Consider the following 21,625-nt stretch of genomic DNA (forward strand, 5'->3'; position numbering starts at 1 on the left):
CAGTAGAAAGGCCTTGGAGCGATCCACTGAGACGCAGTGAGCATAAGCACGACAAAAGACAGGAAAACAGTGACCATGTTTCGGGCGACTAACATGCATTTCCCCACGATCAACTGATCCTAATGTTATTCCACAGACAGCCAGCAGGGGGAACTCCAGACTCGCAGGTTTTTCTGCTATCATACACCCAAAACTCACTAACCCAACAATACAACTATTTCCACCACTGGGCTTACTGCAGTCACTACTTCCACCTTTACTGAACTACCATGAAGAATACTTTTAGACAGCTGAAGCAAGCATACTTTTTAAAAAGTATCCTTACTTATGGACGAGGGATTTGGCAGTGTGGTCATTGAGATTTCATACTTCTTGTTGGATGCACAGGGGGATTAGCTCAAATGGTAGAGCGCTCGCTTAGCATGCGAGAGGTAGCGGGATCGATGCCCGCATCCTCCAACTACTTAGTTTGGTTCAATCAGCACACATTGTTGTTGTAGCTCTGGATACTAACCCAACAATACAACTATATCCACCACTGGGCTTACTCCTATAACTACTTCAACCTTTACTGAACTACCATGAAAAATACTTTTAGACAGCTGAAGCAAGCATACTTGTTAAAAAGTATCCTTTCTTATGGACGAGGAATTTGGCAGTACGGTCATTGAGATTTCATACTTCTTGTTGGAGGCACAGGGGGATTGGCTCAAATGGTAGAGCGCTCGCTTAGCATGCGAGAGGTAGCGGGATCGATGCCCGCATCCTCCAACTATTTAGTTTGGTTCAATCAGCACACATTGTTGTTGTAGATCTGGATAACAATACAACTATTTCCACCACTGGGCTTACTCCTATCACTACTTCAACCTTTACTGAACTACCATGAAAAATACTTTTAGACAGCTGAAGCAAGCATACTTGTTAAAAAGTATCCTTTCTTATGGACGAGGGATTTGGCAGTGCGGTCATTGAGATTTCATACTTCTTGTTGGAGGCACAGGGGGATTGGCTCAAATGGTAGAGCGCTCGCTTAGCATGCGAGAGGTAGCGGGATAGATACCCGCATCCTCCAACTATTTAGTTTGGTTCAATCAGCACACATTGTTGTTCTAGATCTGGATAACAATACAACTATTTCCACCACTGGGCTTACTCCTATCACTACTTCAACCTTTACTGAACTACCATGAAAAATACTTTTAGACAGCTGAAGCAAGCATACTTGTTAAAAAGTATCCTTTCTTATGGACGAGGGATTTGGCAGTGCGGTCATTGAGATTTCATACTTCTTGTTGGAGGCACAGGGGGATTAGCTCAAATAGTAGAGCGCTCGCTTAGCATGCGAGAGGTAGCGGGATCGATACCCGCATCCTCCAACTATTTAGTTTGGTTCAATCAGCACACATTGTTGTTGTAGCTCTGGACTGATTTAACTAATCGAAGGATTAGTAAACAAATTGAATCAAGCGTGCTTGTCTGGCTCTAAAATGTGAATGTGTGTTGCTGGGGCAACCTGAGGACTGCAGTTGGGAAACACCAGTGGGAAATACGTAGAGTGTGGTGGCGAGTTGAAATATTGATTCAAAATAGACCAAACAGTAGACGACGCTATCGTGGCTGTTCATAATATATTAGGCTAAGTACTGTTTTATACTCTGCACTTTCAATTGTTGTGAGTTCATGACGTATTTCCCATGTAGTGTTTTAATAGGATAATTTAGGGACAGTTCAAAAATTACTGGGTGAGTGGGGGATTGTAGCTCTCAAACTCTAGGGGTGTTTTTCCAAACATACTACCATGCTCCACACTCATGCTCCGATTGTATTCTCCACTCCGTTCTCTTGAGTACGTTTTTGTGTGGACGCGAGTGAGGAGAATGCATAAAGCAGTACATTTAAGAAGCACTCGCACTCCCCCTACTGTATTACCTCACGCTTCACAGCCCCATTCACTGAACCTCCTTCCAGCCAGGACAATGGCAACAATAGACGAATCAAGATATACACAAAGCAAACGTTTGACGTCACAATTATCAGCTAGATATGTGAATCGTAACAATTTAGCTAGCCAGATAGCTAAACAGGACAAAAATGACCTAAAACGAATAATATGTAAGATAGATGTCAATTCTTCATGGTTACATTAGCTAGCTAACAATGCTTTGTTGCTATCTGGCTAGTTAACAGTACTAGTAGCTAGCCAGTCAGCCCTATTGACTAATTATGGGCTTGCGATCTAAGGTACTTAGGCAGGTAACGTTAAACATGCCGAACAATACCAAATTACTCATGAACCATTAAGAGGGATCCCCATTTAAGTGATTTATTAAAAGGTAAAACAAAAAGAGCAGGAGTCATACATATATTTCTATCTCTATATTTATACATATTGAAAATAATTGGTATGTAGCACAGTTCTCTAGCACATACAAGTGCAAGCTAAGTATCTGAAGTGAACTGCCTCAACTCCTCTCTAACTACAGACTCCATCACTCTCCATCTTATTATTATCATCTGAAGCTTTGGAAGCCATCGGCCAAGTATGTACCAGATCACCTTGAGTTTATTTGAGTTTTTAAAGCTACTTTGAGATTCTGTGTGTAATGAAAAGTGCTATATAGAATAAATCATAATTATTATTATTTATCCTACAGGGGAGGAGGAGGCCTTGTCATAATGGCTTTGCGATATGATGGACAGCCTTCTGTTTGCTACTAAACAGGTCCTAATATCTTAGTCTGTGTGCCAGTTCATTCTCTCTTTTGACTTTGTTGTGGCAAGCAGAAACACACTGGAATTTAGGAAATCCCACCAAACCACCGAATTATTACTTCAATTAAAGGGACAAATTATGTGGTCGCTTGGGGTAATGCAAAAAATCCCCTTTGGTTATCACATGTAGGCACATGTGTAGTTTATGAGACAGATCTTTGATTTAGTAGCTGTTCATTTGTTAGTAAATGTTGGGAGCTGTGACTCTTATTTATTCTACTGGAAGGCTGTCCTCTCCTCTGCTTACAGTAGAAAGGCCTTGGAGCGATCCACTGAGACGCAGTGAGCATAAGCACGACAAAAGACAGGAAAACAGTGACCATGTTTCGGGCGACTAACATGCATTTCCCCACGATCAACTGATCCTAATGTTATTCCACAGACAGCCAGCAGGGGGAACTCCAGACTCGCAGGTTTTTCTGCTATCATACACCCAAAACTCACTAACCCAACAATACAACTATTTCCACCACTGGGCTTACTGCAGTCACTACTTCCACCTTTACTGAACTACCATGAAAAATACTTTTAGACAGCTGAAGCAAGCATACTTTTTAAAAAGTATCCTTACTTATGGACGAGGGATTTGGCAGTGTGGTCATTGAGATTTCATACTTCTTGTTGGATGCACAGGGGGATTAGCTCAAATGGTATAGCGCTCGCTTAGCATGCGAGAGGTAGCGGGATCGATGCCCGCATCCTCCAACTATTTACTGTTCAATCAGCACACATTGTTGTTGTAGCTCTGGATACTAACCCAACAATACAACTATTTCCACCACTGGGCTTACTGCAGTCACTACTTCCACCTTTACTGAACTACCATGAAAAATACTTTTAGACAGCTGAAGCAAGCATACTTGTTAAAAAGTATCCTTTCTTATGGACGAGGGATTTGGCAGTGCGGTCATTGAGATTTCATACTTCTTGTTGGAGGCACAGGGGGATTAGCTCAAATGGTAGAGCGCTCGCTAAGCATGCGAGAGGTAGCGGTATCGATGCCCGCATCCTCCAACTATTTAGTTTGGTTCAATCAGCACACGTTGTTGTAGCTCTAGACTGATTTAACTAATCGAAGGATTAGTAAACAAATTGAATCAAGCGTGCTTGTCTGGCCCTAAAATGTGAATGTGTATTGCTGGGGCAACCTGAGGACTGCAGTTGGGAAACACCAGTGGGAAATACGTAGAGTGTGGTGGCGAGTTGAAATATTGATTCAAAATAGACCAAACAGTAGACGACGCTATCGTGGCTGTTCATAATATATTAGGCTAAGTACTGTTTTATACTCTGCACTTTCAATTGTTGTGAGTTCATGACGTATTTCCCATGTAGTGTTTTAATAGGATAATTTAGGGACAGTTCAAAAATTACTGGGTGAGTGGGGGCTTGTAGCTCTCAAACTCTAGGGGTGTTTTTCCAAACATACTACCTACCATGCTCCACACTCATGCTCCGATTGTATTCTCCACTCCGTTCTCTTGAGTACGTTTTTGTGTGGACGCGAGTGAGGAGAATGCATAAAGCAATACATTTAAGAAGCACTCGCACTCCCCCTACTGTATTACCTCACGCTTCACAGCCCCATTCACTGAACCTCCTTCCAGCCAGGACAATGGCAACAATAGACGAATCAAGATATACACAAAGCAAACGTTTGACGTCACAATTATCAGCTAGATATGTGAATCGTAACAATTTAGCTAGCCAGATAGCTAAACAGGACAAAAATGACCTAAAACGAATAATATGTAAGATAGATGTCAATTCTTCATGGTTACATTAGCTAGCTAACAATGCTTTGTTGCTATCTGGCTAGTTAACAGTACTAGTAGCTAGCCAGTCAGCCCTATTGACTAATTATGGGCTTGCGATCTAAGGTACTTAGGCAGGTAACGTTAAACATGCCGAACAATACCAAATTACTCATGAACCATTAAGAGGGATCCCCATTTAAGTGATTTATTAAAAGGTAAAACAAAAAGAGCAGGAGTCATACATATATTTCTATCTCTATATTTATACATATTGAAAATAATTGGTATGTAGCACAGTTCTCTAGCACATACAAGTGCAAGCTAAGTATCTGAAGTGAACTGCCTCAACTCCTCTCTAACTACAGACTCCATCACTCTCCATCTTATTATTATCATCTGAAGCTTTGGAAGCCATCGGCCAAGTATGTACCAGATCACCTTGAGTTTATTTGAGTTTTTAAAGCTACTTTGAGATTCTGTGTGTAATGAAAAGTGCTATATAGAATAAATCATAATTATTATTATTTATCCTACAGGGGAGGAGGAGCCCTTGTCATAATGGCTTTGCGATATGATGGACAGCCTTCTGTTTGCTACTAAACTGGTCCTAATATCTTAGTCTGTGTGCCAGTTCATTCTCTCTTTTGACTTTGTTGTGGCAAGCAGAAACACACTGGAATTTAGGAAATCCCACCAAACCACCTAATTATTACTTCAATTAAAGGGACAAATTATGTGGTCGCTTGGGGTAATGCAAAAATCCCCTTTGGTTATCACATGTAGGCACATGTGTAGTTTATGAGACAGATCTGTGATTTAGTAGCTGTTCATTTGTTAGTAAATGTTGGGAGCTGTGACTCTTATTTATTCTACTGGAAGGCTGTCCTCTCCTCTGCTTACAGTAGAAAGGCCTTGGAGCGATCCACTGAGACGCAGTGAGCATAAGCACGACAAAAGACAGGAAAACAGTGACCATGTTTCGGGCGACTAACATGCATTTCCCCACGATCAACTGATCCTAATGTTATTCCACAGACAGCCAGCAGGGGGAACTCCAGACTCGCAGGTTTTTCTGCTATCATACACCCAAAACTCACTAACCCAACAATACAACTATTTCCACCACTGGGCTTACTGCAGTCACTACTTCCACCTTTACTGAACTACCATGAAAAATACTTTTAGACAGCTGAAGCAAGCATACTTTTTAAAAAGTATCCTTACTTATGGACGAGGGATTTGGCAGTGTGGTCATTGAGATTTCATACTTCTTGTTGGATGCAACAGGGGGATTAGCTCAAATGGTAGAGCGCTCGCTTAGCATGCGAGAGGTAGCGGGATCGATGCCCGCATCCTCCAACTATTTAGTTTGGTTCAATCAGCACACATTGTTGTTGTAGCTCTGGATACTAACCCAACAATACAACTATTTCCACCACTGGGCTTACTCCTATCACTACCACTACTTCAACCTTTACTGAACTACCATGAAAAATACTTTTAGATAGCTGAAGCAAGCATACTTGTTAAAAAGTATCCTTTCTAATGGACGAGGGATTTGGCAGTGCGGTCATTGAGATTTCATACTTCTCGTTGGAGGCACAGGGGGATTAGCTCAAATGGTAGAGCGCTCGCTTAGCATGCGAGAGGTAGCGGGATCGATGCCCGCATCCTCCAACTGTTTAGTTTGGTTCAATCAGCACACATTCTTGTTGTAGCTCTGGATACTAACCCAACAATACAACTATTTCCACCACTGGGCTTACTCCTATCACTACTTCAACCTTTACTGAACTACCATGAAAAATACTTTTAGACAGCTGAAGCAAGCATACTTGTTAAAAAGTATCCTTTCTTATGGACGAGGGATTTGGCAGTGCGGTCATTGAGATTTCATACTTCTTGTTGGAGGCACAGGGGGATTAGCTCAAATGGTAGAGCGCTCGCTTAGCATGCGAGAGCTAGCGGGATCGATGCCCGCATCCTCCAACTATTTAGTTTGGTTCAATCAGCACACATTGTTGTTGTAGCTTTGGACTGATTTAACTAATCGAAGGATTAGTAAACAAATTGAATCAAGCGTGCTTGTCTGGCTCTAAAATGTGAATGTGTGTTGCTGGGGCAACCTGAGGACTGCAGTTGGGAAACACCAGTGGAAGGTAGAGTGTGGTGGCGAGTTGAAATATTGATTCAAAATAGACCAAACAGTAGACGACGCTATCGTGGCTGTTCATAATATATTAGGCTAAGTACTGTTTTATACTCTGCACTTTCAATTGTTGTGAGTTCATGACGTATTTCCCATGTAGTGTTTTAATAGGATGATTTAGGGACAGTTCAAAAATTACTGGGTGAGTGGGGGCTTGTAGCTCTCAAACTCTAGGGGTGTTTTTCCAAACATACTACCATGCTCCACACTCATGCTCCGATTGTATTCTCCACTCCGTTCTCTTGAGTACGTTTTTGTGTGGACGCGAGTGAGGAGAATGCATAAAGCAATACATTTAAGAAGCACTCGCACTCCCCCTACTGTATTACCTCACGCTTCACAGCCCCATTCACTGAACCTCCTTCCAGCCAGGACAATGGCAACAATAGACAAATCAAGATATACACAAAGCAAACGTTTGACGTCACAATTATCAGCTAGATATGTGAATCGTAACAATTTAGCTAGCCAGATAGCTAAACAGGACAAAAATGACCTAAAACGAATAATATGTAAGATAGATGTCAATTCTTCATGGTTACATTAGCTAGCTAACAATGCTTTGTTGCTATCTGGCTAGTTAACAGTACTAGTAGCTAGCCAGTCAGCCCTATTGACTAATTATGGGCTTGCGATCTAAGGTACTTAGGCAGGTAACGTTAAACATGCCGAACAATACCAAATTACTCATGAACCATTAAGAGGGATCCCCATTTAAGTGATTTATTAAAAGGTAAAACAAAAAGAGCAGGAGTCATACATATATTTCTATCTCTATATTTATACATATTGAAAATAATTGGTATGTAGCACAGTTCTCTAGCACATACAAGTGCAAGCTAAGTATCTGAAGTGAACTGCCTCAACTCCTCTCTAACTACAGACTCCATCACTCTCCATCTTATTATTATCATCTGAAGCTTTGGAAGCCATCGGCCAAGTATGTACCAGATCACCTTGAGTTTATTTGAGTTTTTAAAGCTACTTTGAGATTCTGTGTGTAATGAAAAGTGCTATATAGAATAAATCATAATTATTATTATTTATCCTACAGGGGAGGAGGAGCCCTTGTCATAATGGCTTTGCGATATGATGGACAGCCTTCTGTTTGCTACTAAACAGGTCCTAATATCTTAGTCTGTGTGCCAGTTCATTCTCTCTTTTGACTTTGTTGTGGCAAGCAGAAACACACTGGAATTTAGGAAATCCCACCAAACCACCGAATGATTACTTCAATTAAAGGGACAAATTATGTGGTCGCTTGGGGTAATGCAAAAAATCCCCTTTGGTTATCACATGTAGGCACATGTGTAGTTTATGAGACAGATCTTTGATTTAGTAGCTGTTCATTTGTTAGTAAATGTTGGGAGCTGTGACTCTTATTTATTCTACTGGAAGGCTGTCCTCTCCTCTGCTTACAGTAGAAAGGCCTTGGAGCGATCCACTGAGACGCAGTGAGCATAAGCACGACAAAAGACAGGAAAACAGTGACCATGTTTCGGGCGACTAACATGCATTTCCCCACGATCAACTGATCCTAATGTTATTCCACAGACAGCCAGCAGGGGGAACTCCAGACTCGCAGGTTTTTCTGCTATCATACACCCACAACTCACTAACCCAACAATACAACTATTTCCACCACTGGGCTTACTGCAGTCACTACTTCCACCTTTACTGAACTACCATGAAAAATACTTTTAGACAGCTGAAGCAAGCATACTTTTTAAAAAGTATCCTTACTTATGGACGAGGGATTTGGCAGTGTGGTCATTGAGATTTCATACTTCTTGTTGGATGCAACAGGGGGATTAGCTCAAATGGTAGAGCGCTCGCTTAGCATGCGAGAGGTAGCGGGATCGATGCCCGCATCCTCCAACTATTTAGTTTGGTTCAATCAGCACACATTGTTGTTGTAGCTCTGGATACTAACCCAACAATACAACTATTTCCACCACTGGGCTTACTCCTATCACTACTTCAACCTTTACTGAACTACCATGAAAAATACTTTTAGACAGCTGAAGCAAGCATACTTGTTAAAAAGTATCCTATCTTATGGACGAGGGATTTGGCAGTGCGGTCATTGAGATTTCATACTTCTTGTTGGAGGCACAGGGGGATTAGCTCAAATGGTAGAGCGCTCGCTTAGCATGCGAGAGGTAGTGGGATCGATGCCCGCATCCTCCAACTATTTAGTTTGGTTCAATCAGCACACATTGTTGTTGTAGCTCTGGATACTAACCCAACAATACAACTATTTCCACCACTGGGCTTACTCCTATCACTACTTCCACCTTTACTGAACTACCATGAAAAATACTTTTAGACAGCTGAAGCAAGCATACTTGTTAAAAAGTATCCTTTCTTATGGACGAGGGATTTGGCAGTGCGGTCATTGAGATTTCATACTTCTTGTTGGAGGCACAGGGGGATTAGCTCAAATGGTAGAGCGCTCGCTTAGCATGCAAGAGGTAGCGGGATCGATGCCCGCATCCTCCAACTATTTAGTTTGGTTCAATCAGCACACATTGTTGTTGTAGCTCTGGATACTAACCCAACAATACAACTATTTCCACCACTGGGCTTACTCCTATCACTACTTCAACCTTTACTGAACTAACATGAAAAATACTTTTAGACAGCTGAAGCAAGCATACTTGTTAAAAAGTATCCTTTCTTATGGACGAGGGATTTGGCAGTGCGGTCATTGAGATTTCATACTTCTTGTTGGAGGCACAGGGGGATTAGCTCAAATGGTAGAGCGCTCGCTTAGCATGCGAGAGGTAGCGGGATCGATGCCCGCATCCTCCAACTATTTAGTTTGGTTCAATCAGCACACATTGTTGTTGTAGCTCTGGATACTAACCCAACAATACAACTATTTCCACCACTGGGCTTACTCCTATCACTACTTCAACCTTTACTGAACTAACATGAAAAATACTTTTAGACAGCTGAAGCAAGCATACTTGTTAAAAAGTATCCTTTCTTATGGACGAGGGATTTGGCAGTGCGGTCATTGAGATTTCATACTTCTTGTTGGAGGCACAGGGGGATTAGCTCAAATGGTAGAGCGCTCGCTTAGCATGCGAGAGGTAGCGGGATCGATGCCCGCATCTTCCAACTATTTAGTTTGGTTCAATCAGCACACTTTGTTGTTGTAGCTCTGGATACTAACCCAACAATACAACTATTTCCACCACTGAGCTTACTCCTATCACTACTTCAACCTTTACTGAACTACCATGAAAAATACTTTTAGACAGCTGAAGCAAGCATACTTGTTAAAAAGTATCCTTTCTTATGGACGAGGGATTTGGCAGTGCGGTCATTGAGATTTCATACTTCTTGTTGGAGGCACAGGGGGATTAGCTCAAATGGTAGAGCGCTCGCTTAGCATGCGAGAGGTAGCGGGATCGATGCCCGCATCCTCCAACTATTTAGTTTGGTTCAATCAGCACACATTGTTGTTGTAGCTCTGGATACTAACCCAACAATACAACTATTTCCACCACTGGGCTTACTCCTATCACTACTTCAACCTTTACTGAACTAACATGAAAAATACTTTTAGACAGCTGAAGCAAGCATACTTGTTAAAAAGTATCCTTTCTTATGGACGAGGGATTTGGCAGTGCGGTCATTGAGATTTCATACTTCTTGTTGGAGGCACAGGGGGATTAGCTCAAATGGTAGAGCGCTCGCTTAGCATGCGAGAGGTAGCGGGATTGATTCCCGCATCCTCCAACTATTTAGTTTGGTTCAATCAGCACACATTGTTGTTGTAGCTCTGGACTGATTTAACTAATCGAAGGATTAGTAAACAAATTGAATCAAGCGTGCTTGTCTGGCTCTAAAATGTGAATGTGTGTTGCTGGGGCAACCTGAGGACTGCAGTTGGGAAACACCAGTGGGAAATACGTAGAGTGTGGTGGCGAGTTGAAATATTGATTCAAAATAGACCAAACAGTAGACGACGCTATCGTGGCTGTTCATAATATATTAGGCTAAGTACTGTTTTATACTCTGCACTTTCAATTGTTGTGAGTTCATGACGTATTTCCCATGTAGTGTTTTAATAGGATAATTTAGGGACAGTTCAAAAATTACTGGGTGAGTGGGGGCTTGTAGCTCTCAAACTCTAGGGGTGTTTTTCCAAACATACTACCATGCTCCACACTCATGCTCCGATTGTATTCTCCACTCCGTTCTCTTGAGTACGTTTTTGTGTGGACGCGAGTGAGGAGAATGCATAAAGCAATACATTTAAGAAGCACTCGCACTCCCCCTACTGTATTACCTCACGCTTCACAGCCCCATTCACTGAACCTCCTTCCAGCCAGGACAATGGCAACAATAGACGAATCAAGATATACACAAAGCAAACGTTTGACGTCACAATTATCAGCTAGATATGTGAATCGTAACAATTTAGCTAGCCAGATAGCTAAACAGGACAAAAATGACCTAAAACGAATAATATGTAAGATAGATGTCAATTCTTCATGGTTACATTAGCTAGCTAACAATGCTTTGTTGCTATCTGGCTAGTTAACAGTACTAGTAGCTAGCCAGTCAGCCATATTGACTAATTATGGGCTTGCGATCTAAGGTACTTAGGCAGGTAACGTTAAACATGCCGAACAATACCAAATTACTCATGAACCATTAAGAGGGATCCCCATTTAAGTGATTTATTAAAAGGTAAAACAAAAAGAGCAGGAGTCATACATATATTTCTATCTCTATATTTATACATATTGAAAATAATTGGTATGTAGCACAGTTCTCTAGCACATACAAGTGCAAGCTAAGTGTCTGAAGTGAACTGCCTCAACTCCTCTCTAACTACAGACTCCATCACTCTCCATCTTATTATTATCATCTGAAGCTTTGGAAGCCATCGGCCAAGTATGTACCAGATCACCTTGAGTTTATTTGAGTTTTTAAAGCTACTTTGAAATTCTGTGTGTAATGAAAAGTGCTATATAGAATAAATCATAATTATTATTATTTATCCTACAGGGGAGGAGGAGCCCTTGTCATAATGGCTTTGCGATATGATGGACAGCCTTCTGTTTGCTACTAAACAGGTCCTAATATCTTAGTCTGTGTGCCAGTTCATTCTCTCTTTTGACTTTGTTGTGGCAAGCAGAAACACACTGGAATTTAGGAAATCCCACCAAACCACCGAATTATTACTTCAATTAAAGGGACAAATTATGTGGTCGCTTGAGGTAATGCAAAAATCCCCTTTGGTTATCACATGTAGGCACATGTGTAGTTTATGAGACAGATCTTTGATTTAGTAGCTGTTCATTTGTTAGTAAATGTTGGGAGCTGTGACTCTTATTTAGTCTACTGGAAGGCTGTCCTCTCCTCTGCTTACAGTAGAAAGGCCTTGGAGCGATCCACTGAGACGCAGTGAGCATAAGCACGACAAAAGACAGGAAAACAGTGACCATGTTTCGGGCGACTAACATGCATTTCCCCACGATCAACTGATCCTAATGTTATTCCACAGACAGCCAGCAGGGGGAACTCCAGACTCGCAGGTTTTTCTGCTATCATACACCCAAAACTCACTAACCCAACAATACAACTATTTCCACCACTGGGCTTACTGCAGTCACTACTTCCACCTTTACTGAACTAACATGAAAAATACTTTTAGACAGCTGAAGCAAGCATACTTTTTAAAAAGTATCCTTACTTATGGACGAGGGATTTGGCAGTGTGGTCATTGAGATTTCATCATTCTTGTTGGATGCACAGGGGGATTAGCTCAAATGGTATAGCGCTCGCTTAGCATGTGAGAGGTAGCGGGATCGATGCCCGCATCCTCCAACTATTTAGTTTGGTTCAATCAGCACACATTGTTTTTGTAGCTCTGGATACTAACCCAACAATACAACTATTTCCACCACTGGGCTTACTCCTATCACTACTTCAGCCTTTACTGAACTACCATGAAAAATACTTTTAGACAGCTGAAGCAAGCATACTTGTTAAAAAGTATCCTTTCTTATGGACGAGGGATTTGGCAGTGCGGTCATTGAGATTTCATACTTCTTGTTGGAGGCACAGGGGGATTAGCTCAAATGGTAGAGCGCTCGCTTAGCATGCGAGAGGTAGCGGGATCGATGCCCGCATCCTCCAACTATTTAGTTTGGTTCAATCACACATTGTTGTTGTAGCTCTGGATACTAACCCAACAATACAACTATTTCCACCACTGGGCTTACTCCTATCACTACTTCAACCTTTACTGAACTACCATGAAAAATACTTTTAGACAGCTGAAGCAAGCATACTTGTTAAAAAGTATCCTTTCTTATGGACGAGGGATTTGGCAGTGCGGTCATTGAGATTTCATACTTCTTGTTGGAGGCACAGGGGGATTAGCTCAAATGGTAGAGCGCTTGCTTAGCATGCGAGAGGTAGCGGGATCGATGCCCGCATCCTCCAACTATTTAGTTTGGTTCAATCAGCACACATTGTTGTTGTAGCTCTGGACTGATTTAACTAATCGAAGGATTAGTAAACAAATTGAATCAAGCGTGCTTGTCTGGCTCTAAAATGTGAATGTGTGTTGCTGGGGCAACCTGAGGACTGCAGTTGGGAAACACCAGTGGGAAATACGTAGAGTGTGGTGGCGAGTTGAAAATTTGATTCAAAATAGACCAAACAGTAGACGACGCTATCGTGGCTGTTCATAATATATTAGGCTAAGTACTGTTTTATACTCTGCACTTTCAATTGTTGTGAGTTCATGACGTATTTCCCATGTAGTGTTTTAATAGGATAATTTAGGGACAGTTCAAAAATTACTGGGTGAGTGGGGGCTTGTAGCTCTCAAACTCTAGGGGTGTTTTTCCAAACATACTACCATGCTCCACACTCATGCTCCGATTGTATTCTCCACTCCGTTCTCTTGAGTACGTTTTTGTGTGGACGCGAGTGAGGAGAATGCATAAAGCAATACATTTAAGAAGCACTCGCACTCCCCCTACTGTATTACCTCACGCTTCACAGCCCCATTCACTGAACCTCCTTCCAGCCAGGACAATGGCAACAATAGACGAATCAAGATATACACAAAGCAAACGTTTGACGTCACAATTATCAGCTAGATATGTGAATCGTAACAATTTAGCTAGCCAGATAGCTAAACAGGACAAAAATGACCTAAAACGAATAATATGTAAGATAGATGTCAATTCTTCATGGTTACATTAGCTAGCTAACAATGCTTTGTTGCTATCTGGCTAGTTAACAGTACTATTAGCTAGCCAGTCAGCCCTATTGACTAATTATGGGCTTGCGATCTAAGGTACTTAGGCAGGTAACGTTAAACATGCCGAACAATACCAAATTACTCATGAACCATTAAGAGGGATCCCCATTTAAGTGATTTATTAAAAGGTAAAACAAAAAGAGCAGGAGTCATACATATATTTCTATCTCTATATTTATACATATTGAAAATAATTGGTATGTAGCACAGTTCTCTAGCACATACAAGTGCAAGCTAAGTATCTGAAGTGAACTGCCTCAACTCCTCTCTAACTACAGACTCCATCACTCTCCATCTTATTATTATCATCTGAAGCTTTGGAAGCCATCGGCCAAGTATGTACCAGATCACCTTGAGTTTATTTGAGTTTTTAAAGCTACTTTGAGATTCTGTGTGTAATGAAAAGTGCTATATAGAATAAATCATAATTATTATTATTTATCCTACAGGGGAGGAGGAGCCCTTGTCATAATGGCTTTGCGATATGATGGACAGCCTTCTGTTTGCTACTAAACAGGTCCTAATATCTTAGTCTGTGTGCCAGTTCATTCTCTCTTTTGACTTTGTTGTGGCAAGCAGAAACACACTGGAATTTAGGAAATCCCACCAAACCACCGAATTATTACTTCAATTAAAGGGACAAATTATGTGGTCGCTTGGGGTAATGCAAAAATCCCCTTTGGTTATCACATGTAGGCACATGTGTAGTTTATGAGACAGATCTTTGATTTAGTAGCTGTTCATTTGTTAGTAAATGTTGGGAGCTGTGACTCTTATTTATTCTACTGGAAGGCTGTCCTCTCCTCTGCTTACAGTAGAAAGGCCTTGGAGCGATCCACTGAGACGCAGTGAGCATAAGCACGACAAAAGACAGGAAAACAGTGACCATGTTTCGGGCGACTAACATGCATTTCCCCACGATCAACTGATCCTAATGTTATTCCACAGACAGCCAGCAGGGGGAACTCCAGACTCGCAGGTTTTTCTGCTATCATACACCCAAAACTCACTAACCCAACAATACAACTATTTCCACCACTGGGCTTACTGCAGTCACTACTTCCACCTTTACTGAACTACCATGAAAAATACTTTTAGACAGCTGAAGCAAGCATACTTTTTAAAAAGTATCCTTACTTATGGACGAGGGATTTGGCAGTGTGGTCATTGAGATTTCATCATTCTTGTTGGATGCACAGGGGGATTAGCTCAAATGGTAGAGCGCTCGCTTAGCATGTGAGAGGTAGCGGGATCGATGCCCGCATCCTCCAACTATTTAGTTTGGTTCAATCAGCACACATTGTTTTTGTAGCTCTGGATACTAACCCAACAATACAACTATTTCCACCACTGGGCTTACTCCTATCACTACTTCAGCCTTTACTGAACTACCATGAAAAATACTTTTAGACAGCTGAAGCAAGCATACTTGTTAAAAAGTATCCTTTCTTATGGACGAGGGATTTGGCAGTGCGGTCATTGAGATTTCATACTTCTTGTTGGAGGCACAGGGGGATTAGCTCAAATGGTAGAGCGCTCGCTTAGCATGCGAGAGGTAGCGGGATCGATGCCCGCATCCTCCAACTATTTAGTTTGGTTCAATCACACATTGTTGTTGTAGCTCTGGATACTAACCCAACAATACAACTATTTCCACCACTGGGCTTACTCCTATCACTACTTCAACCTTTACTGAACTACCATGAAAAATACTTTTAGACAGCTGAAGCAAGCATACTTGTTAAAAAGTATCCTTTCTTATGGACGAGGGATTTGGCAGTGCGGTCATTGAGATTTCATACTTCTTGTTGGAGGCACAGGGGGATTAGCTCAAATGGTAGAGCGCTCGCTTAGCATGCGAGAGGTAGCGGGATCGATGCCCGCATCCTCCAACTATTTAGTTTGGTTCAATCAGCACACATTGTTGTTGTAGCTCTGGACTGATTTAACTAATCGAAGGATTAGTAAACAAATTGAATCAAGCGTGCTTGTCTGGCTCTAAAATGTGAATGTGTGTTGCTGGGGCAACCTGAGGACTGCAGTTGGGAAACACCAGTGGGAAATACGTAGAGTGTGGTGGCGAGTTGAAAATTTGATTCAAAATAGACCAAACAGTAGACGACGCTATCGTGGCTGTTCATAATATATTAGGCTAAGTACTGTTTTATACTCTGCACTTTCAATTGTTGTGAGTTCATGACGTATTTCCCATGTAGTGTTTTAATAGGATAATTTAGGGACAGTTCAAAAATTACTGGGTGAGTGGGGGCTTGTAGCTCTCAAACTCTAGGGGTGTTTTTCCAAACATACTACCATGCTCCACACTCATGCTCCGATTGTATTCTCCACTCCGTTCTCTTGAGTACGTTTTTGTGTGGACGCGAGTGAGGAGAATGCATAAAGCAATACATTTAAGAAGCACTCGCACTCCCCCTACTGTATTACCTCACGCTTCACAGCCCCATTCACTGAACCTCCTTCCAGCCAGGACAATGGCAACAATAGACGAATCAAGATATACACAAAGCAAACGTTTGACGTCACAATTATCAGCTAGATATGTGAATCGTAACAATTTAGCTAGCCAGATAGCTAAACAGGACAAAAATGACCTAAAACGAATAATATGTAAGATAGATGTCAATTCTTCATGGTTACATTAGCTAGCTAACAATGCTTTGTTGCTATCTGGCTAGTTAACAGTACTAGTAGCTAGCCAGTCAGCCCTATTGACTAATTATGGGCTTGCGATCTAAGGTACTTAGGCAGGTAACGTTAAACATGCCGAACAATACCAAATTACTCATGAACCATTAAGAGGGATCCCCATTTAAGTGATTTATTAAAAGGTAAAACAAAAAGAGCAGGAGTCATACATATATTTATATCTCTATATTTATACATATTGAAAATAATTGGTATGTAGCACAGTTCTCTAGCACATACAAGTGCAAGCTAAGTATCTGAAGTGAACTGCCTCAACTCCTCTCTAACTACAGACTCCATCACTCTCCATCTTATTATTATCATCTGAAGCTTTGGAAGCCATCGGCCAAGTATGTACCAGATCACCTTGAGTTTATTTGAGTTTTTAAAGCTACTTTGAGATTCTGTGTGTAATGAAAAGTGCTATATAGAATAAATCATAATTATTATTATTTATCCTACAGGGGAGGAGGAGCCCTTGTCATAATGGCTTTGCGATATGATGGACAGCCTTCTGTTTGCTACTAAACAGGTCCTAATATCTTAGTCTGTGTGCCAGTTCATTCTCTCTTTTGACTTTGTTGTGGCAAGCAGAAACACACTGGAATTTAGGAAATCCCACCAAACCACCGAATGATTACTTCAATTAAAGGGACAAATTATGTGGTCGCTTGGGGTAATGCAAAAAATCCCCTTTGGTTATCACATGTAGGCACATGTGTAGTTTATGAGACAGATCTTTGATTTAGTAGCTGTTCATTTGTTAGTAAATGTTGGGAGCTGTGACTCTTATTTATTCTACTGGAAGGCTGTCCTCTCCTCTGCTTACAGTAGAAAGGCCTTGGAGCGATCCACTGAGACGCAGTGAGCATAAGCACGACAAAAGACAGGAAAACAGTGACCATGTTTCGGGCGACTAACATGCATTTCCCCACGATCAACTGATCCTAATGTTATTCCACAGACAGCCAGCAGGGGGAACTCCAGACTCGCAGGTTTTTCTGCTATCATACACCCAAAACTCACTAACCCAACAATACAACTATTTCCACCACTGGGCTTACTGCAGTCACTACTTCAACCTTTACTGAACTACCATGAAAAATACTTTTAGACAGCTGAAGCAAGCATACTTGTTAAAAAGTATCCTTTCTTATGGACGAGGGATTTGGCAGTGCGGTCATTGAGATTTTATACTTCTTGTTGGAGGCACAGGCGGATTAACTCAAATGGTAGAGCGCTTGCTTAGCATGCGAGAGGTAGCGGGATCGATGCCCGCATCCTCCAACTATTTAGTTTAGTTCAATCAGCACACATTGTTGTTGTAGCTCTGGATACTAACCCAACAATACAACTATTTCCACCACTGGGCTTACTCCTATCACTACTTCCACCTTTACTGAACTACCATGAAAAATACTTTTAGACAGCTGAAGCAAGCATACTTTTTAAAAAGTATCCTTACTTATGGACGAGGGATTTGGCAGTGTGGTCATTGAGATTTCATAATTCTTGTTGCATGCAAAGGGGGATTAGCTCAAATGGTAGAGCGCTCGCTTAGCATGTGAGAGGTAGCGGGATCGATGCCTGCATCCTCCAACTATTTAGTTTGGTTCAATCAGCACACATTGTTGTTGTAGCTCTGGATACTAACCCAACAATACAACTATTTCCACCACTGGGCTTACTCCTATCACTACTTCAACCTTTACTGAACTACCATGAAAAATACTTTTAGACAGCTGAAGCAAGCATACTTGTTAAAAAGTATCCTTTCTTATGGACGAGGGATTTGGCAGTGCGGTCATTGAGATTTCATACTTCTTCTTGGAGGCACAGGGGGATTAGCTCAAATGGTAGAGCGCTTGCTTAGCATGCGAGAGGTAGCTGGATCGATGCCCGCATCCTCCAACTATTTAGTTTGGTTCAATCAGCACACATTGTTGTTGTAGCTCTGGACTGATTTAACTAATCGAAGGATTAGTAAACAAATTGAATCAAGCGTGCTTCTCTGGCTCTAAAATGTGAATGTGTGTTGCTGGGGCAACCTGAGGACTGCAGTTTGGAAACACCTGTGGAAGGTAGAGTGTGGTGGCGAGTTGAAATATTGATTCAAAATAGACCAAACAGTAGACGACGCTATCGTGGCTGTTCATAATATATTAGGCTAAGTCCTGTTTTATACTCTGCACTTTCAATTGTTGTGAGTTCATTACGTATTTCCCATGTAGTGTTTTAATAGGATAATTTAGGGACAGTTCAAAAATTACTGGGTGAGTGGGGGCTTGTAGCTCTCAAACTCTAGGGGTGTTTTTCCAAACATACTACCATGCTCCACACTCATGCTCCGATTGTATTCTCCACTCCGTTCTCTTGAGTACGTTTTTGTGTGGACGCGAGTGAGGAGAATGCATAAAGCAATACATTTAAGAAGCACTCGCACTCCCCCTACTGTATTACCTCACGCTTCACAGCCCCATTCACTGAACCTCCTTCCAGCCAGGACAATGGCAACAATAGACGAATCAAGATATACACAAAGCAAACGTTTGACGTCACAATTATCAGCTAGATATGTGAATCGTAACAATTTAGCTAGCCAGATAGCTAAACAGGACAAAAATGACCTAAAACAAATAATATGTAAGATAGATGTCAATTCTTCATGGTTACATTAGCTAGCTAACAATGCTTTGTTGCTATCTGGCTAGTTAACAGTACTAGTAGCTAGCCAGTCAGCCCTATTGACAAATTATGGGCTTGCGATCTAAGGTACTTAGGCAGGTAACGTTAAACATGCCGAACAATACCAAATTACTCATGAACCATTAAGAGGGATCCCCATTTAAGTGATTTATTAAAAGGTAAAACAAAAAGAGCAGGAGTCATACATATATTTCTATCTCTATATTTATACATATTGAAAATAATTGGTATGTAGCACAGTTCTCTAGCACATACAAGTGCAAGCTAAGTATCTGAAGTGAACTGCCTCAACTCCTCTCTAACTACAGACTCCATCACTCTCCATCTTATTATTATCGTCTGAAGCTTTGGAAGCCATCGGCCAAGTATGTACCAGATCACCTTGAGTTTATTTGAGTTTTTAAAGCTACTTTGAGATTCTGTGTGTAATGAAAAGTGCTATATAGAATAAATCATAATTATTATTATTTATCCTACAGGGGAGGAGGAGCCCTTGTCATAATGGCTTTGCGATATGATGGACAGCCTTCTGTTTGCTACTAAACAGGTCCTAATATCTTAGTCTGTGTGCCAGTTCATTCTCTCTTTTGACTTTGTTGTGGCAAGCAGAAACACACTGGAATTTAGGAAATCCCACCAAACCACCGAATTATTACTTCAATTAAAGGGACAAATTATGTGGTCGCTTGGGGTAATGCAAAAATCCCCTTTGGTTATCACATGTAGGCACATGTGTAGTTTATGAGACAGATCTTTGATTTAGTAGCTGTTCATTTGTTAGTAAATGTTGGGAGCTGTGACTCTTATTTATTCTACTGGAAGGCTGTCCTCTCCTCTGCTTACAGTAGAAAGGCCTTGGAGCGATCCACTGAGACGCAGTGAGCATAAGCACGACAAAAGACAGGAAAACAGTGACCATGTTTCGGGCGACTAACATGCATTTCCCCACGATCAACTGATCCTAATGTTATTCCACAGACAGCCAGCAGGGGGAACTCCAGACTCGCAGGTTTTTCTGCTATCATACACCCAAAACTCACTAACCCAACAATACAACTATTTCCACCACTGGGCTTACTGCAGTCACTACTTCAACCTTTACTGAACTACCATGAAAAATACTTTTAGACAGCTGAAGCAAGCATACTTGTTAAAAAGTATCCTTTCTTATGGACGAGGGATTTGGCAGTGCGGTCATTGAGATTTTATACTTCTTGTTGGAGGCACAGGCGGATTAACTCAAATGGTAGAGCGCTTGCTTAGCATGCGAGAGGTAGCGGGATCGATGCCCGCATCCTCCAACTATTTAGTTTAGTTCAATCAGCACACATTGTTGTTGTAGCTCTGGATACTAACCCAACAATACAACTATTTCCACCACTGGGCTTACTCCTATCACTACTTCCACCTTTACTGAACTACCATGAAAAATACTTTTAGACAGCTGAAGCAAGCATACTTGTTAAAAAGTATCCTTTCTTATGGACGAGGGATTTGGCAGTGCGGTCATTGAGATTTCATACTTCTTCTTGGAGGCACAGGGGGATTAGCTCAAATGGTAGAGCGCTTGCTTAGCATGCGAGAGGTAGCTGGATCGATGCCCGCATCCTCCAACTATTTAGTTTGGTTCAATCAGCACACATTGTTGTTGTAGCTCTGGACTGATTTAACTAATCGAAGGATTAGTAAACAAATTGAATCAAGCGTGCTTGTCTGGCTCTAAAATGTGAATGTGTGTTGCTGGGGCAACCTGAGGACTGCAGTTTGGAAACACCTGTGGAAGGTAGAGTGTGGTGGCGAGTTGAAATATTGATTCAAAATAGACCAAACAGTAGACGACGCTATCGTGGCTGTTCATAATATATTAGGCTAAGTACTGTTTTATACTCTGCACTTTCAATTGTTGTGAGTTCATTACGTATTTCCCATGTAGTGTTTTAATAGGATAATTTAGGGACAGTTCAAAAATTACTGGGTGAGTGGGGGCTTGTAGCTCTCAAACTCTAGGGGTGTTTTTCCAAACATACTACCATGCTCCACACTCATGCTCCGATTGTATTCTCCACTCCGTTCTCTTGAGTACGTTTTTGTGTGGACGCGAGTGAGGAGAATGCATAAAGCAATACATTTAAGAAGCACTCGCACTCCCCCTACTGTATTACCTCACGCTTC

The 21,625-nt window shown here is 41.4% G+C and overlaps 13 non-coding genes across 13 annotated transcripts; all 13 read left to right on the forward strand.

Annotated features, from left to right (window-relative positions):
* Positions 1-386: 386 nt before the first annotated feature.
* Positions 387-459, forward strand: trnaa-agc (transfer RNA alanine (anticodon AGC)). Its single transcript has one exon. It is a non-coding gene; the product is annotated as a tRNA-Ala (tRNA).
* Positions 460-698: 239 nt separating this feature from the next.
* On the forward strand, positions 699-771 carry trnaa-agc (transfer RNA alanine (anticodon AGC)). The gene has a single exon. It is a non-coding gene; the product is annotated as a tRNA-Ala (tRNA).
* Positions 772-1,002: 231 nt separating this feature from the next.
* On the forward strand, positions 1,003-1,075 carry trnaa-agc (transfer RNA alanine (anticodon AGC)). The gene has a single exon. It is a non-coding gene; the product is annotated as a tRNA-Ala (tRNA).
* A 4,743-nt stretch (positions 1,076-5,818) lies between these two features.
* Positions 5,819-5,891, forward strand: trnaa-agc (transfer RNA alanine (anticodon AGC)). Its single transcript has one exon. It is a non-coding gene; the product is annotated as a tRNA-Ala (tRNA).
* A 245-nt stretch (positions 5,892-6,136) lies between these two features.
* Positions 6,137-6,209, forward strand: trnaa-agc (transfer RNA alanine (anticodon AGC)). The gene has a single exon. It is a non-coding gene; the product is annotated as a tRNA-Ala (tRNA).
* Positions 6,210-8,546: 2,337 nt separating this feature from the next.
* trnaa-agc (transfer RNA alanine (anticodon AGC)) lies at positions 8,547-8,619 on the forward strand. The gene has a single exon. It is a non-coding gene; the product is annotated as a tRNA-Ala (tRNA).
* An 863-nt stretch (positions 8,620-9,482) lies between these two features.
* trnaa-agc (transfer RNA alanine (anticodon AGC)) lies at positions 9,483-9,555 on the forward strand. The gene has a single exon. It is a non-coding gene; the product is annotated as a tRNA-Ala (tRNA).
* Positions 9,556-9,794: 239 nt separating this feature from the next.
* On the forward strand, positions 9,795-9,867 carry trnaa-agc (transfer RNA alanine (anticodon AGC)). The gene has a single exon. It is a non-coding gene; the product is annotated as a tRNA-Ala (tRNA).
* Positions 9,868-10,106: 239 nt separating this feature from the next.
* trnaa-agc (transfer RNA alanine (anticodon AGC)) lies at positions 10,107-10,179 on the forward strand. Its single transcript has one exon. It is a non-coding gene; the product is annotated as a tRNA-Ala (tRNA).
* A 239-nt stretch (positions 10,180-10,418) lies between these two features.
* On the forward strand, positions 10,419-10,491 carry trnaa-agc (transfer RNA alanine (anticodon AGC)). Its single transcript has one exon. It is a non-coding gene; the product is annotated as a tRNA-Ala (tRNA).
* Positions 10,492-12,830: 2,339 nt separating this feature from the next.
* Positions 12,831-12,903, forward strand: trnaa-agc (transfer RNA alanine (anticodon AGC)). The gene has a single exon. It is a non-coding gene; the product is annotated as a tRNA-Ala (tRNA).
* Positions 12,904-15,551: 2,648 nt separating this feature from the next.
* trnaa-agc (transfer RNA alanine (anticodon AGC)) lies at positions 15,552-15,624 on the forward strand. The gene has a single exon. It is a non-coding gene; the product is annotated as a tRNA-Ala (tRNA).
* A 236-nt stretch (positions 15,625-15,860) lies between these two features.
* trnaa-agc (transfer RNA alanine (anticodon AGC)) lies at positions 15,861-15,933 on the forward strand. Its single transcript has one exon. It is a non-coding gene; the product is annotated as a tRNA-Ala (tRNA).
* Positions 15,934-21,625: the final 5,692 nt, after the last annotated feature.

The sequence above is a fragment of the Oncorhynchus mykiss genome, chromosome 25 (assembly GCF_057628025.1).
Source record: "Oncorhynchus mykiss isolate SJ-2025 chromosome 25, ASM5762802v1, whole genome shotgun sequence".
NCBI lineage: Eukaryota > Metazoa > Chordata > Actinopteri > Salmoniformes > Salmonidae > Oncorhynchus > Oncorhynchus mykiss.